A 16,016-nucleotide genomic window follows, 5' to 3' on the forward strand; every position below is an offset into this window, starting at 1 on the left:
TTTTACCATACACAAAGCTACAGTTTTCCCAAACCTCTATCATTTTGATTCTTTGAGAAAGGGCTTTTAAAGAACTTCATGTTCTGAAAATTAAATAATAATAATACAATACAAGCAACATCTGTGGCTCCGATGTCCCCACTGGCGTTACTCAGCAGGAGCCCCCAACTGCCAAAGGTTGACAACAATCCTGCAAGTTCAAGGGCTCGTTCTCCTAGGCACATGTGTCGTGTCTCTGTGTGGGGTGTTCCTTCCCCAGCATGCCCCTGTCCGTGGGTTGTGGACTACACCAGTTTCTGTCTACAGCCTCGTTTGTGCTTCATGTAACTGTTGCACCTTGCGGTGGAATGCATTAACTGGAGAGGGTATCTCTGTTTTATATAGAAACAATGTCTCGCTTCTGGGGGAGAAAGGAATGAGGGGCATATATGATCTGCGCCTCCCTGGCACAATCTGGATTTCACAAAAAGGTAGTGATCAGAAGTTAAACCGTGTTACTGGAAATTCATCTGCAGTTTTTTCCTGTGTGTATGATACAAGAACTGATTCTCACTATTCTCTTAACATAACACTTTCTATTGCAAAGTTTGTGTCAATAAAAGTCATCAATTTCAAACATATAGACGATACAGAGAGTCTTTACTGGAACCTTCCATTTATATTTAGAGCTATTTAGATTTTTTCTTCTTTGATACAAAGAAGATACATATATATATATATATATATATATATATATATATATATATATATGATCTCTGTGAACCCTTCATAAAGCTTTATGAAGTAGGTAAGGAGAACTCTATTCTCCAGTTTACAGTTCTTAAAGTATTTATAGTCACTTAACTAGTAAGCCATGCAGAAAGGATTCAAGGGAGGGAAGTCTGCCTGCAAACCCAGTGGTTTTTCCAACATGTGGGGTGGTGTCTTTCCTGCCAACAAGGTCTGACGTGCCTGGGAGACCGAGCTATTCTGAGGGGAATCAGCACTGAGCCTGAGAGGAAGTGAAGCCCCAGTCTGAGAGGGTAGCAGCAGTGACCGAAGAGGGCGGGAGAGGGCTTGGGGAATTCGGATCTAACTCGGGCTTCCTTATCCCTCCAGAGAGGGTGACCCTGACCTAGTGTGAGAGAGCACTTTCAGTGAAGGTCAGAAAGAAGAGAGACCTCACCATCGAGAGGAGATTGGAATTGCAGCCATCAGAAGAGCTAAGACCTCAAGGTGAGAGAAGTCACGGCAGCCAAGGGCCTCCCTGATCTGCCCAGGCCCCAGGCACTCCTTGGGAGCACAGGCCAAGGACCGTATCTCCTCACCCTTTCCCGCTGCCACCTCCACAGTGCCCCCCCTCCCCCCAGGCCACCTGAACACACTCCTGTCTGGATTCCCTGTCCAAGACCTGTTTATGACCCTCACCACCCCCACTCACCGACTAGCCCAGCCTGCCACAGAAATGTATCACATCCGTATTTGCTCCCCTAAGCAGGGTTCACAAAACCACCGGGGTTCACAAAACCTCTCCGCTGAACCGAATGGCAGACATGCTTCATTTGTCTGTCATGGTGTTAAAACCCGAGGATTTCACAGAAAAGGCCAGCTCTGGCGGAGACTTGTCGTTGAGAACTCCAATATCCATTCTCCCCTTCTTTCTTAGCTGGCCACATGTCCACTCAGAAGAAAGATTATACTTTCTGGCCTCCTTTGCAGCGAGGAGTAGCTGTATGATTTAGTTCTGGCCAATGAAATGAAATAACAGGCCACGAAGCTCCCGGGGAATCTTATAAAAGAATGGTCAGGTTCTTTCTTTTCTCCTTTTCCTTCCTGCTCCCTGGAATGAGGAGTAATGGCTGGAGCCACAGCAGCCCACTGGGTCATGAGGGAACCTTGGAAACGGAAACCATGCTGAGCGGGGCAGTAAATTAGAAGTTTAGGTCCCTCATTCCACTGAGCCTCCGTGAGTCCAGGACTACACGTCCCAGACCTCTTTTTTGTGAGAGAGAAATACACGTCTACCTCACTTAGGCTACTCTTTCAGGTCAGTACTCCCAGCCGAACCCAATTCTAGCTGATACAGAAACTTTCCATCTTCTTTTGAAAGCTCGGGAGATGTGACGCCCCTGGGCTCTTGTTGCCACTCAGACACAGTTGGCTGGAGCTGATAAGTTCTGGGGGTCTCTAGACGGTCATGGCCCCCGCCACTCATTGTGGCTTACACACAGCTTACAGCCTCCAGGTTGGTGGTACCTGCCTGAGCCCTTTGGCGTTTGCAACCCCTGCGCCAGACTGTGTTCTCATGTTCCCTTCAGGAGTCGTCAAAATACAGAAGGTCCTTTTCCCCATCCCACCAGTCTGGGAAGCCAGTCTCATGAGAACTTTCTGAGGAGGCAAGTTACAAATGTGACTTCATGTTTAAAGTTGGTATTCACTCAACTTTCGTTTCCTTCCCATGTATTTATCAAGAAGCTTCGAGATGTCAGAAGTTGTGGTACGGTGAGGGATAAGACAGACCTGGCCCCTGCCCGATGGAGCTGACATGCTAGTAAAGGAAACAGACAGCAGAGACAAACTAAGAGAAATAAATTATCGCAATAATTGAAGATGGTGATGACTGCCCCGAGAACATTAACAGGAGAATGGACTGGAAGGAGGCCAGAATGCAAGCAGGAGACCACTTAAGAGATTCCTGCAGTGGCCCCGGTGGGGAGACGTTAGTGGCAAGGAATAGGGGAGTGATTGTGAAGATGGACAGAAGTTTCTATCTTGGAAATGGAAACATGAAGATTTACTGATGGAATGGGTGTAGGAAATGAAGAGGAGAGAAATCAGGATGATTCTTAAGTTTCTGGTTTGTTCAACACGGTTCTTGGTAAGACAGGGTACGACAGGGTGAGAGAAATGTTGTTACTGTTTGCCCCACCCGGCCTCTCTTTCCCAGTTTCTCATGCAGTGAGCTCCTAAACTATTTCAGCCGTATTTATGTCTCCTTAAATCACTTCAGATTGTGAGGCGCCTGAGTGGCTCAGTCAGTTAAGCGTCCAACTCTTGGTTTCGGCTCAGGTCATGATCTCATACTTTCGTGAGTTTGAGCCCCACATCGGGCTCCATGCTGACAGGGCAGAGCCTGCTTGGGATTCTCTGTCTTTCTCTCTCTGTCTCTCTCTCTGTCTCTCTCTCTGCCCCTCCTCTACTCACACTCTCTGTCTCTCTCAAAATAAAGAAGCAAATAAACTAAAAAAAAAATTTCTTTAGATTGTTCTCCCAAACCATCCCCCATGGAAGACCGTAAAAACCAATATCAGAAGGAATGTATCCTTAATTCTCTAGGAAAAGGGAACTGTCAGAAGACCCAGACATGATCAGGCAATGGATCACCCAGATTTTTTTTTTTTTAACGTTTATTTATTTTTGAGAGATGAGAGAAACCAAGCACAAGCAGGGAAGGGGCAGAGAGAGAGGGAGACACAGAATCTGAAACAGGCTCCAGGCTCTGAGCTGTCAGCACAGAGCCCGACGTGGGGCTCGAACCCATGAACCGTGAGATCATGACCTGAGACGAAGTCAGTTGCTCAACCGACAGAGCCACCCAGGCGCCTCATCACCCAGATTTTTTAACCCAGCAGAGAGCTATGTCTGGGCACTTCCTGCCAGGCTGAGCTTGGCAGTTTTAGTTTCTTAGCCAGGACTTTTCCAGGTAGAACTCCATTTTATTTAAAAAAAAATTTTTTTTTTTTGGTAACGTTTATTAATTTTTGAGAGACAGAGACAGAGCACAAGCAGGGGTGGGGCAGAGAGAGAGGGAGACACAGAATCCAAAGCAGGCTCCAGGCTCTGTGAGCTGTCAGCACAGATCCCAACGCGGTGCTGGAACTCACAGACTGTGAGATCGTGACCTGGGCCAAAGTCAGAGGCTTGACCCACTGAGCCACGGAGGTGCCCCGAGAACTCCACTTTAAAAGAAAAAAAAAAAAAATGGATGCATAACTTTGCCCCTTCTGCTCCGAATAACCTTTTTCGTCAGTTTGCCGTGTGCCGGGGAGATAGCCCCAAATTTTTGTTTGCCTTTTTATTTTACATCCACAGACGATGTCCTTCTGTTCTAATAGATAAACCAGCCATGGGATGGCCTCTGAATCAAGGGGTGGCAGCCAGACAGCCAGGCAAAACAGAGAACCCGGGCCTCCGGTGCAGGAGACAGCCCCTACCCTGGCATTTTACAACTGTGTACCCAGGAGCACACGGTGGAGCCTGTGAGGGGCTCACTTCCCTTCAGTGGGAATAACAGCATCTTTGGGAGGGTCCGTTGTGAGGATTAAGTGAGACCACAAATGTAGATAACGTGGCGTCTGTCACATAATGATAATTACAGCCCTGGGCCAGGTAGGGCGCTGGGTGCCTCGCACTCTCTCTGATCAGTGAAGCAATCCTGCCAGTGAGCCTTGCAGCCCCGTGAAGGGCAGAGACGTGAAGGCGGGTTGCCACAGCTAGCGGACAGCGGAGCTGGGGCGTGAACCCATGCCTGCCTGTCTGTGGAAACCGCGCCCCGTCCACCACACCATGAATGTGAGTGTGAATTTCCTCCCCGTCTCAATGGATGGCAAGTGACTTCACAGCCCTTTTCAGAGCATCAGTGTCTCAGCGCTTCCAAGCTGTTGGCGCTAACGCCAGGATCGATGATAGCACCCTAGCTGCAAATCTGTGAAATTTCACCTTTGTTTCTTTTAGCTTTCTCTCCCTTTTTTTCTCAACAGCAACAAAGGCAATGGCCACCTTCTGAATTCTGCTATAATGTTAAAATTCCTTTCAAGGTAATATTAATACATTTGGGGGATCTTTCTAAAATGTATTGCAAACCTAAGTGTTATAGATCTACCATAGTAAGCACTCCTGCTTTGTTCCAGAATAGGAAAATTATGGCCTCAGATAGCGGGGTCCTCCAGGAGAAAGGACATGCCATGCAGACAGTAGCACCGGGCCACAGTGGCTGCTCGACCGCTGCTTATGGAAAGGAACGAAATGGAATAGAATTTTTTTCTAGTTAAAAAAAAATTAGCAGGTGGAACGAATTATTAGGGTTGCTTAACACGGATGGCTTGCAGTAAGGCTGCACATTGGAGTCACCTGGAGAGCTTTAAAAACTATTTATGCCCAGGTCCCGGCCCTGGAGATTCTGGTTTCATTGGTTAGGGTGCAACCTGGATGGGAAGAGTTTCCAGGGGTGCCTGGATGGCGCGGTCGATTAAGTGTCTGACTCGTGATCTCAGCTCAGGTCATGATCTCATAGTTTGAGAGTTCAAGCCCCGGATCAGGCTCTGCACTGATGGTGTGGAGCTTGCTTGGGATTCTCTGTCTCCCTCTCTCTCTCTGTCCCTCCCCTGCTTGCGTGGGCGCGCTCTCTCTCTCAAAATAAATAAGTAAACTTAAAAAGCATGGCGCTAATAGTATCCCAAGGGAGCAGGGGGATTTAGTAAGAATTATCTGTAAAGCACTTAGCACCGGTGTCCAGCATATGAAGATAAACACAAGGTTGTTAATTACTGTTGCACTGTGATACAACCCTGAAATTCCCAGGACATGGGCAAGGTCTGGCATATAACACTCGGCTCAAGGGGGCACCTGGGCAGCTTCCAACCTAGGCCCAGGCCATGATCTCACGGCTCATGAATTGGAGCCCCACGTGGGGCTTTGTGCTGACAGCTTGGAGCCTGGAGCCTGCTTCGGATTCTCTCTCTCTCTCTCTCTCTCTCTCTCTCTCTCTCTCTCTCTCCCCGACCCTCCCCTGCTCACACACTCTCTCTCCCTTTCAAAAATAAACACTAAAAAAATGTTTTTAATAACAAAAAATTAAAAATTAAACTCAGATCAAGGGTAAATATACTAGGGAGCTGGGTCCTTATTTTTTAAGGAGGTGTATCTTCTAATTCACCACAAAAGCACCTTCTTTCAAGATAAGCGCTTCTTACTGTAAAGGAGATTTCAAAATGGAGCCTAGCTGCGAGAGTCCCTTTCAAGTAGGGCCACGAGGCCACAAGGGGCAGGAGGAATGTATGGACCTCCTCAGCGGAGAAACTGTGAACTTTTTGCCAGCTGCAAGCACTCAGCCAGGACCTAACTCCCTCCTCACCATGACACCTGAGTCATTCACATTCCTCGCTCTGAAAAGAACCCACGTGCTCTGACAAGTTTCATTTCCTCATTTGCGTATTAGCCCAACCGATCCCACTTTCCTTCGTTTCAATCCTGGTTTCCGTAGGGGACTAAAAGGAGATCTGCCCTCATGACCTCTGTCTTTCTAACTCTGCCCCCTCTTTGTCTTCCTCGGAACAGGAGTCCTATTTCTCCCCGAAGCTGGGTCTCCTGAACTGCAATTCTAACTACCCAGATAAGTGCCCGTTTACTTAAATTTTCAGGGAATTCCTTGTTGGTCGACGTTATTCAATACAAAAATATGCCTTGGGCACCCTGGGAAGACGAGAGCCGCCACCCTCAGGAAATCTTCAAGGGAACACATGCTCCGTTCTGGGCAGAAGCACTGACTCACAATAATGCAGAAGAAGAAAACTTGCCTCCTTGGTTTTTAGGCTATGGAGCCTTGGTGTTTCCTTTTAAAGCTCCATTTGCATGGTTAAATTGGCAAGTTCTAGTTAAATTGGTAACTAGCAAGGGAGGCAGGATTTTAGGCGTAAAGGAGTCCCTCGTGAGGAGCTGTCTGGCAGCGGGCTGGGATTTTCACAGATTTGTTTTGCACCGATACATTGTCCGGAACCAGGAGCCAAACGTGCAATGCCCTTCTCTGGGAAGGGAGAACGCTCAGCTCCAGCGTGTGTGACCAAGTGACTGAGAGTAGGCTCGTTTGGTTCTCCTCGTCTGTTTCTTGCTGGCTGTCAAAACCAGGGAAAAACCAAGTAACTACGTATATTCCAAAATATCATCTATGTGGACACAGGAAAATAATTTTTTTTAAAGATCCTTCTAAAACAGCTTTATTTGAAATCCCTGAAAGACAAAGAATAGTGACAATTCACCTACTAATTCCTGAGTAAAATCGAGGCTAATTTTTTTAACTTTATTTATTTTTTAAAATATAATTTATCGTCAAATTGGTTTCCATACAACACCCAGTGCTCATCCCAATAAGTGCCCTCCTCTCTGCCCATCACCCACTTTGAGGCTAATTTTTGAGACACAGAAAAGCCTCTGGACAAAGAAGACAGAGTGGAGGAGATTCGGGTAGCCCATCACTTGCTGCTGTAGCCTTGATCACATTTTACACACTCCAAAGGCCTGGAATTCAGACAGACCCTGGCTTAGCTCCAAGCTGGGCTGCTTGTCAGTGGAAGGTAGGACTGCTCGCGGGATGTGATCACAATATGGCTTTATTTTTGCCTCTAACTGTCTCTTAAACATGTATCCTAAAAGGGAAGGTTTTCCCCTGCCGCCGACAGCAGCCCTAAGGTTTTTCTGGGCATCCTTAGGTAACAGAAAGCCCTACAGTTGCGGAAAGTCCAAACGTGGTCTCAATTCAGGAATCAGAGTGGCAAGTCCCAGGAAAGATCATCCCTCCCTCGTGCCTGCAGAGAGGAGCGGCAGACCTGCCTCAGGGCAGAAGTCCAGGTCAGCTCCTGTCCCTTATTTGCTCATCTCCTCTCCCCTGCATTCCGCAGTTTGCCGAAGGATGAGGGGAAGGGAATCGAGAGTTCTTCTTTCCCGGTTAGAAGCTTGCTTCCGGCCCTCCAGTTCTTCTAATACTTAAAGCTCTTATTATTTGCTTCTTCGGTGTTTTTGTTTTGTTTTACTTTGTTTTTCTGGGGATTTTCTGTGTTCTCACAGACTCCCTTGCTGGGTCTCTCCAGCTGTACCTCCTGGGCTTGGGGACCATGCTATCGTTCCCGCCCTGTCCTGATTGGAGGAGGGGGGTGATCCACTCCATACAATCTCACTGTATGGAAGCCCTTCTCCCCGCCAAGCTGTCCTCCCGGGCAGGGGTCCACATGGCTCGGGCCCAGCTCATGCTCTCCTGGGCAGCATCGGCCTGGGCACAGGGTGGGTGGTCAGAGCAGGCCTGTGTAGGGGGGACATTTGAGCCAAGACCGGAGTGACTAGAAGGAGCCAGCTGCACAAAACTGCCGTCCGGGCAGACAGGAGTCCGGGCCTAGTGACAAAGGAGTGCGAAGTCTCTGCAGCTGGGGATCGGGAAAAGCCAGTGTGGCTGGACCCGAGGGAGAGAGGGGTGAGGGGCGGGGTGAGATGGGACAGCAAAGCAGAGGCTGGATCCAGAGGGCCTCCTGGGCCGTAGCAAGGAGCTGGGGTTTTATTCTTATAAGGTCCCCTGGCTACTGTTTGGAGAAGTAGATGTATTGGGGATACATTTTAGAGGTTGAGCTCACAGAACTTGCTTTTTGGCCTAGAATCGAGACAGAGGACAAGTAAGGAAATCAAAGATGATTCCTAGGTTTTTGGCTCAAGCAATTGGCTGGCTGGTGGTGTCATTTACTAAGAGAAGCTACAGAAGAAACCTGGGGAGAACAGGTTTGGGGAGAAACTCAAGAGTTCTGTTTGAGCCTCGAGGGTGTCTTCGGGCTACTGGACGGTGAAGGTGCTGAGTAGGAGGTTGGAAATTCAAGTGTGTGGCTTGAGGGTGAGGGGGGATGGTCAGACCTGGAGATACACAAAATCTGGAGTCATTTCACCCAATATGTGGGGGGTTTTTTCATACCACCACGCAAGTCTTCGACACCAGTTGGGCATCCCACAAACCAATTCTGATGCTATCCACCTGAAGAATTCAGGTATTTTCAGTCCCACAAGACTGCCCCCACCCCCACTTCAGATGCTAATCAAGAGTCCAGGTTGTCACCTGTGCTATGTAGACCAGAGGTTCCCGTGACCCAGTCCTTGGGTTCCATTCACTTGCTAGAACAGCTCACAGAACTCAGGGAAACATCTTACTATATTACTGGCTTATTACAAAAGAACAGCAACCAGGAAGATCCAGGAAGATCCAGGAAGATCCCCAAGGTATGGGGAAAGGGCAGAGAGCCCCCATGCCTCTTCAAGTGTGCCAGTCTCCCCAAATCTCCACATTTTCACCAACCTGGAAGCTCCCTAAACCTGTCCTTTGGGTTCTTATGGAGGGTTCATTACATAGGCATGATTGGTTAAATTATTGGCCATTGGTGATGGAACTCAATCTCCAGCTCCTCACCCTTCCCAGAGGTAGGGGTGAGGGGTGTGGAGGTGTGACTCCAACCCTCTGATCACGTGGTTGGTTTCTCTGGCAACCAGCCCCCATTTTTTTTTCCAACGTTTTATTTATTTTTGGGACAGAGAGAGACAGAGCATGAACGGGGGAAGGGCAGAGAGAGAGGGAGACACAGAATCGGAAACAGGCTCCAGGCTCCGAGCCATCAGCCCAGAGCCTGACGCGGGGCTCGAACTCCCGGACCGCGAGATCGTGACCTGGCTGAAGTCGGACGCTTAACCGACTGCGCCACCCAGGCGCCCTGAGCCCCCATTTTTAAGCTACCTAAGGACTTTCCAAAAGTCACCTCATGAACATAACAGAAGACACCTTTAGGGCTTGCAGCACTTAAATTCCAAGGGTTTTAGGAGCTTTGTACAGAAACCAAATGTATAGTTCATATTATAAATCACAATATCACCTGATATTTAAATTCATGGGACTGAATGAACTCCCCTCAGGGAAAATGTAAAAAGGGAAGCCCTTCCTCTCGTTTTACGGATGAGAAAACTCTGCTCAGAAAAGCTGTGTTCCAGGTTTTCACAACCAATCAGTAATAGAATCGGGATTAGGATCTAAGTCTAATTTCCGGATAGGGTGATACTGAAGGATTCTGGGATGTGAGACTCTCCCTGAAAAAACCATGGAAGTCCCAGGCAACCCAGGACAGCTTGATCACCCTGTTCCTAGACCAATGATCTTCTGGCCATTTTCTCCTTTGGCAACAGCAGTTGAGACAGAAGTGGTTGTGGTCAGTGACTTTGTTTATGCTTGTCTTCGAAGGAAGATTGTTTCCAGTCTGCTCCATTTTTGTTCTATGTCAACGAAATACTACGCTCACTTTGCAGGAGTTTTAGCTTTTCCTGAGAGGAAATTACGAGTGGTAATTACCATGTTTTCCTGTTCCTCCTGGAATAATCAGAGCAGGAAAGAGACTCTTTCTGAATGGTACCGCGCGACTAAGCCTCCGGACAATTTGGAAATGTAAGCTGGTGGGAAAGGCATGGGACGAATAAAGTTTCCCAGAGCTCAGCCTCTTCCCCAACTCAGTCACTCCTGACTCTTCTGTTTATGTTTTGGTCACGTCCTTTCTCTCCTATCCTTTGCCTTTATCTTTCCCTTCCTAATGCCACTTCCGAGCTTTGTAAATGTGTCCTCATCAATGTGCCTTGCAGCTCAGAGTCAGTGGCCCTCCTATCCACCAAACTGCTCAAAACAGAAACTCTGGAGTCACCTTTGACTCTCCCCTCCCCCTCTGTAAAGGAACCGTGTCTCAAACGCTTGGCAACTGTCTCTCCCGCCTGTCTTTTCCACCCGTTCCTGCCAGCCACCAACCTCGCCCGAGCCACCACGCCTCTTGGATTTCTGCAGACCTCTCCTTACCTCTCTGCCTCCCAGTTTACCCCTTGAATCCAGACTCCACAACTGCTGACAAAATTCCCTTTCTAAAATGCAAATCTGATCATAGCACTCACTCCCCTCAAGGTCCAGACTCAATAAGACTGGCTTACTGAATATTTGCTTCAAAATCTGGGGGTGCCTGGGTGGCTCAGTCAGCTGAGCATCCCACTTCAGCTCAGGTCATGATCTCATGGTCTGTCCGTGAGTTCGAGCCCCGCGTCAGGCTCTGTGCCGCCAGCTCAGAGCCCAGAGCCTGCTTCGGATTCTGTGTCTCCCTCTCTCTCTGACCCTCCCCCATTCATGCTCTGTCTCTCTCTGTCTCAAAAATAAATAAACATTAAAAAAAAACAAAAACAAAATCTGGCTCCGTCTACCATCTTTAGTCAGTTTCTACGTTCAGATTCGCAAAACCTTTTTGCATCTTCTCTGGGAACATAGGAGACCGTCTCATGTTTGAGATCACACTGTGTGGGGCAGGGATTCACTGCAGGAACGTAAAGGAAACGGCAGTCATTTCCTCTCGGCTGGCTTCCCTGGCTTCGGTCCCCCTCCCTCCAGCCCAGCCTACCCCGCTGCACAGCAGATCTTCCGAAGCAATGGCTCCGCTGTGGTGGGAATGTCAAGGGACCTCTGTAGATTTCCTTGCCTGCCACTCGGCAATCTGGGCAAGTCATTTAATCTCTCTGAAACTCACCTGCCTAATCTGTAAAATGAAGACACTCAACCAACCTTAATTACAGTAGTCTTCCCTTATCTGTGGTTTCACTTTCCACCAGTTCAGTTATCCACAGTCAGCTGCGGTCTGGAAGCAGATAATCCTTTTGACAAACCCTCAGAACGTTAGTAGGAGCCTAACGCTAAGTCACAGTGCCTGAGCCATTTGTCATTCACATGAATTCATCTCATCATGGGGGCATTTTACCATCTCACATCATCACAAGGAGGACGGTGAGTTGTACAGTAAGGTATTCTGAGAGGGAGACCACGTTCCTATAACTTTTATTACAGTATATTATTATAGTTATTCTATTTTCTCCTCATTGTTAATTTCTTACTGTACCTAATTTATAAATTAAACATCTCATAGGTACATATGTATAGGAAAAACCCTAGTGTATATAGGGTTCGTACTTTCCACGGTGTCAGGCATCCATTGGGGGTTTGGGAACATATCCCCCAGGGATAAGGGGAAACTACTATAAATCTAAAACTTCTCTGCTCTAAATTTTCAGGACCCCTCATTGCCTGACTCAAGAACCAATTTTCAGAGGCGCCTGGGTGGCTCAGTCGGTTGGGGGTCCGACTTCGGCTCAGGTCATGATCTGACAGTTTGTGAGTTCGGGCCCGCGTTGGGTTCTGTGCTGACAGCTCAGAGCCTGGAGCCTGCTTTGGGTTCTGTGTCTCCCTCTCTCTCTCTGCCCTTCCCCTGCTCTCTCTCTCTCTCAAAAATAGATGAGCCTGGAGCCTGCTTTGGGTTCTGTGTCTCCCTCTCTCTCTGCCCTTCCCCTGCCCCCCCTCTCAAAAATAGATAAACATTAAAAAAAAAAAAAAGGAAACAATTTTTTGGTCTGGCTAGCTTTCAAAGCCTTCCTTGTCTTTGCAGCTCTAACCGACTTGCACATATTTTGTGCTTCAAACCAGGCTACTTGCAGCCCTCTGAACGCCCGTCTCGCATTCTGCCTTTGGCTCAAACTTCCCCTGGAGCATCTTCTCTCCACTGCTGTTGGAATCTTACTCACCTTCCGAGGTTCACTTCCAGTGATAACTCATTCTTCAATGAAGATTTCTTAATCCTCTTAGCCAAATGTAATCACGCTTTCCCCTGAATGCCCCAGCATGCTCTCTCTAGCTTCTGGCACCGCTTTATCCTTGTTATAGATGTTCTTATGCTTGACTATAAAGTGATTAGGATACTTCACTTTCTTGTAAGGGTCTCGGCTCCTTAGGAGATACTATGTTGAGCATTCCATATGCTCAGCAAATGTTTATTCGCTTGAAAGCACTCGTGGGACGTAGGCATTAGCAAAGTCCATGGCCTAAATGCTTCCTGAGGAACTCATGAATTCATTTGTCATCTATCAAGCATTTACTGAGTGCTTTTAAGTCCTGTGGGTATAGAGAGAATTTTAAACAGAGATCCAACTCTGCATGATCTCATAGCCTAATCAGACAGCTAAAATAGAATAGGATAGACACATAATAAGAAATCAGATGATAAATAAACACAAGTATAAAGACTTTGTTATTGCTGACTATTATGTTATTGCTGACTATAATGAAACTCCTTAAAAGATTCTATTTTAGTCTTTGTAAAATCCTAACGTTTAGATATATGAACCCAGCCATAGTAGCTTAGAAAAAGGAGCAAAGAATTAGTACTTCCAAATGCCTACTAAGTGCTATGCACTATATAGACATTCTCTCATTGTCAGAAATATTGTGGAATATTATTAGCATCTCCGTTTTATAGATGAGGAAATTTATTTTAAGATTTGTTGTGCAACTTGGGGAAGGTTGTACAATTAGAAGTTCTTAAGCCGGTTTTTAAACCCAGGACTCTGATATCAGCTGGCCTGTGCTATTACTTTCTAGGCAAAGATCAGACAGCTACCCGAAGGCCTGCAAATGGCCAACCGTGGTGCAGGTGTCTGTCCTAGGTACTGGAACTAGCGACACGGAGCTGTGGGAATTTGCCCCTTGGCTGGAAGACCTAGACGTCAGAGGAATGAGGGATATTTGGCCTGGAGACAATTAGACCTAGAGGAATTATTGTACCAAGAAAGGTAAGCTATTTCAGGTGACAACTCAAGAAAGAATGGTCCTTTTGAGGTCTGAACACAAAGTGCCTCTCTGAAGTCCTGCCTTTGAAAAGGGGCCTCAGAAAGAAGTCAAGGCCTGTTCCTGGTCTACTTTTTTATCCACTAACCTCAGCTTGCCCCGGACGATTTGAACAAGATAATGCAGGGAAACTCAAAGCACAGGATGAGGCTGTATGGAGTCCCCTTGAGAGGAGCACCATGCTGTGATTGTACAGAATTTAGGAAGAGAAAGAGAAGCTAAACATTCTTGACATTTAGTGGACAGATTATGAAGTTACCTTTCTGGAAATGTAACGTAATAACCCCCTAAAACAGATGTTTTTACCATAAGATAGAAATAAATGATACGATGTGAAAATGTTTTTACATTTGTGTCCAAAAGCGAGGAGGTAAAGAGCAGACTTTATATTTTGCTGTCTTTGCGGAAAAGGCCTTCAAATTCCATTAAAGGTATGCCTGCCATTGCGAGGAGGGCAAAATTGAGGCAGGACGGGCTCGTCTGAGTTCAGGTGGAATTACTCCTTTGGTTTAGAAGGCCTAAGTTGGAAGCCCTGCAGACAAGGGAACCAGGATGCTTCCAGACTGTTCTCTACTCTTTCAGACGGTCTTTTCTCCTCCCTCTTCCGCCTAGTAATTCCTCTTCTAAGCACTCCTTGCCTGGTGTCTCCGTGCTACGGACGGAGCTCTGACACCTTTGGAAGATCCTGAAAGAGAAAGATGACAGATGAGAAACGTCAGGTCTTCCTACCACCGAGGACTCGTGAGGGGCATGATGGATTTTTGGCAACCAGCCTTCAACCCTATGAATGGAAAGTTGGTAGAACTTGTTAGCTCTTGCTTCCGTCTTGGTAAGTTCTAGGTACGAGCTGGGACATCACTTCCGTAGCTTTTATGAAGTCTTGCAGAAATATGGGTGTTGAAACGCAGGGCTGAAGACGCTTTCTACTTTTCACTGGGAAGCAACGTCTGGCTGGCGGCAGTTTCGGGATGTGTTTGCCCCTGGTGCTTCAGAATCGGTTCGCTGGACCATACTGGGCAGCAGTCAGCAGAAGCAATAGGGCTCCAGGAATTGCGCAAAACGCCTAAAATTTTCTTTTTCTCCTGCCAGGTTCATCTTTTACCACGGAGGCAAACTGGAGGAAGTAACCTGAGACTCTGGGCTCATTTTCCTCCCCTGGGTTCAAGTTGGAGAAAACAACGCTAATTACATTTCTAACAGCAGCAAATAAATTTGAAAGTAAAGCTCTTTTGGTATGTCAAAGTAAGTTTTTGTCATACTTAAGGAGCGTGTCACACACTAGTCATACATAAGATCTGGATCTGTAATAATTCGAGTGGGAGTGGGACCGAGGTGTTGGTATATATATATTTTTTGTTTATTTATTCACTTTGAGAGAGACAGAGAGAGAGAGAGACAGCATCCCAAGCGGGCTCCGCACCATCAGTGCGGAGCCCAATGCGGGGCTCGAACTCACGAACCCTAGAGATCATGATCTGAGCTGAAATCAAGGATGCTTAACCGACTGAGCCACCCAGGTGCTCCAGTGCGTGAGTCTATCTGGAAAAGCTCCCCAGGTGACGCTGGTCTGTATCCCGGGTTGAGAACTGTTCATGAAGGGGAAAGGACACAGGCTGTGGAGTTGGACAGACTTTGGCTCAAACCCTGGGTCTGCATTTACTGGTTGTGTGACTTAATGTGGATTAGTTGGTGATTTTAAGCCTCAATTTTCTCCTTTCTCAAGGAAGATGAAGTAGAGCTTAATGGGCTTGCATTAAAGATTAAATGAGATAACTAGCATGCATAATATATGAAGTTACCTGGCGCGCGAAGGAATATGTTATAAATATGTATGCCCTTCTTCCTTTTCATATGTAATCATTTGTAACCGATTCAAGTGATAATAATTTACAGAAAAGGGGGCATATCCCATTGACCTTCTGTCGAGAATGGAAGAGAGCACACTGGTAAGGATCCAGGTAGATAAAGGGAGGCTGAGTCCAACCCGATTTCACTCTGCGATGGATAATCACACAAGGGTTACAAATCACAGCTCTCAGAATATTCTGTTGTTGTTTTTCAACGAAATCTTGCAGCACCGTATGACAGAATTTATCTTTTTAAATTAAACACCTGACAAACTTTTTCTGAGGTATTTTTAGATATCAAGAATTACTTGGATTTTCTGCCCCACTTAACTCTATTTGCTTGTTCTCCAGTGGCGGCTATCGGTGGGGAGTTCCCAACATTAAAGAGCAAAACAATACTTGAAAACACCCAGTAGCACAAGATAACTTTATTCAGTTACAAATCGGGTGATGTGGAACACAGCCCGGCCAGCTGGTTTTGAATAACCTTGTGGGAACTGTTGGAAGTCGACTGAGCAGAGGGTCAAACGATTTGGTGATTCTGGCTCAGATCTTTTTCCTCTCAACGCCAAAGAGCGGGGAGTCACCTGGCCCAGGGAATGACTCAGTGTTCATTGCTCTCCCTTCTCCTTGTGAGAGGATATGGGTGTCCGTTGCTGCGATGAAAACAAAAAAAAATCACGTGGCCACGGGAGAATCTG

General features: G+C 46.9%; 1 long non-coding RNA gene across 1 annotated transcript; it reads left to right on the forward strand.

The window, feature by feature from the left end:
- The first annotated feature begins 12,153 nt into the window (after positions 1 to 12,153).
- On the forward strand, positions 12,154 to 14,691 carry LOC109496152. The gene is made up of 3 exons (XR_002739538.2): positions 12,154 to 13,413; positions 14,081 to 14,297; positions 14,558 to 14,691. It is a non-coding gene; the product is annotated as an uncharacterized LOC109496152 (long non-coding RNA).
- The last annotated feature ends 1,325 nt before the right edge of the window (positions 14,692 to 16,016 follow it).

Source organism: Felis catus, chromosome F2, assembly GCF_018350175.1.
Source record: "Felis catus isolate Fca126 chromosome F2, F.catus_Fca126_mat1.0, whole genome shotgun sequence".
Taxonomy (NCBI): domain Eukaryota; kingdom Metazoa; phylum Chordata; class Mammalia; order Carnivora; family Felidae; genus Felis; species Felis catus.